The sequence below is a fragment of the Lethenteron reissneri genome, unplaced genomic scaffold (genome assembly GCF_015708825.2).
Source record: "Lethenteron reissneri isolate LAM-NWPU_2019-01 unplaced genomic scaffold, ASM1570882v1 scaffold_685, whole genome shotgun sequence".
NCBI lineage: Eukaryota > Metazoa > Chordata > Hyperoartia > Petromyzontiformes > Petromyzontidae > Lethenteron > Lethenteron reissneri.
The window spans coordinates 22,501-24,529 of record NW_026892207.1 but is presented as its reverse complement, the minus strand read 5'-3'; positions in this window follow the sequence as shown (position 1 = coordinate 24,529).

Genomic DNA, 2,029 nt, shown 5'->3' with positions numbered 1-2,029 from the left:
TTGGCATATTAAAATGTGCATAATTACATAAATTAACATATTTCCGGATAATTACACATTTGGCCAGATTTCATTTAATTATTATTATTTTCACTGAATATTTAACCACATATACAACATAATTTTCACCCACGCACGCATACAACATTACAAATTTCGATACCCAACATATACAACAAAGGTTCGTGACGTTCGGACGATATTTGGCGACACTATAATGAGCGATTTCCCAGCTTCAGGGAATTCGGAGCGAGAGAAACGAGGCCCCGTAACTCACATGAGAGCAATCCCGGCCAATTTCTACCGTTTGATGGGGTCTATGTGTAAAAATTTTGAAGTTTTTTGGTGCACGAGCAAATCTGCTGGAAAAGCGTGTGGAAGGTTCGTGACGTTCCTACGATATTTGGCGACACTAAATGAGCGATTTCCCAGCTCCAGGGAATTCGGAGCGAGAGAAACGAGGCCCCGTAACGCACATGAGAGCAATCCCGGCCAATTTCTACCGTTTGATGGGGTCTATGTGTGCTGGAAAAGCGTGTGGAAGTTTCGTGACGTTCGGACGATATTTGGCGACACTATAATGAGCGATTTGCCAGCTCCAGGGAATTCGGAGCGAGAGAAACGAGGCCCCGTAACGCACATGAGAGCAATCCCGGCCAATTTCTACCGTTTGATGGGGTCTATGTGTGCTGGAAAAGCGTGTGGAAGTTTCGTGACGTTCGGACGATATTTGGCGACACTATAATGAGCGTTTTGCCAGCTCCAGGGAATTCGGAGCGAGAGAAACGAGGCCCCGTAACGCACATGAGAGCAATCCCGGCCAATTTCTACCGTTTTATGGGGTCTATGTGTGCTGGAAAAGCGTGTGGAAGTTTCGTGACGTTCGGACGATATTTGGCGACACTATAATGAGCGTTTTGCCAGCTCCAGGGAATTCGGAGCGAGAGAAACGAGGCCCCGTAACGCACATGAGAGCAATCCCGGCCAATTTCTACCGTTTGATGGGGTCTATGTGTAAAAATTTTGACGTTTTTTGGTGCACGAGCAAATCTGCTGGAAAAGCGTGTGGAAGGTTCGTGACGTTCGTACGATATTTGGCGACACAAAAAATTGCGATTTCCCAGCTTCAGGGAATTCGGAGCGAGAGAAACGAGGCCCCGTAACTCACATGAGAGCAATCCCGGCCAATTTCTACCGTTTGATGGGGTCTGTGTGTAAAAATTTTGACTTTTTTTGGTGCACGAGAAAATCTGCTGGAAAGGCGTGTGGAAGTTTCGTGACGTTCGGACGATATTTGGCGACACTATAATGAGCGATTTCCCAGCTTCAGGGAATTCGGAGCGAGAGAAACGAGGCCCCGTAACTCACATGAGAGCAATCCCGGCCAATTTCTACCGTTTGATGGGGTCTGTGTGTAAAAATTTTGACTTTTTTTGGTGCACGAGCAAATCTGCTGGAAAGGCGTGTGGAAGTTTCGTGACGTTCGGACGATATTTGGCGACACTATAATGAGCGTTTTGCCAGCTCCAGGGAATTCGGAGCGAGAGAAACGAGGCCCCGTAACGCACATGAGAGCAATCCCGGCCAATTTCTACCGTTTTATGGGGTCTATGTGTGCTGGAAAAGCGTGTGGAAGTTTCGTGACGTTCGGACGATATTTGGCGACACTATAATGAGCGTTTTGCCAGCTCCAGGGAATTCGGAGCGAGAGAAACGAGGCCCCGTAACGCACATGAGAGCAATCCCGGCCAATTTCTACCGTTTGATGGGGTCTATGTGTAAAAATTTTGACGTTTTTTGGTGCACGAGCAAATCTGCTGGAAAAGCGTGTGGAAGGTTCGTGACGTTCGTACGATATTTGGCGACACAAAAAATTGCGATTTCCCAGCTTCAGGGAATTCGGAGCGAGAGAAACGAGGCCCCGTAACTCACATGAGAGCAATCCCGGCCAATTTCTACCGTTTGATGGGGTCTGTGTGTAAAAATTTTGACTTTTTTTGGTGCACGAGAAAATCTGCTGGAAAGGCGT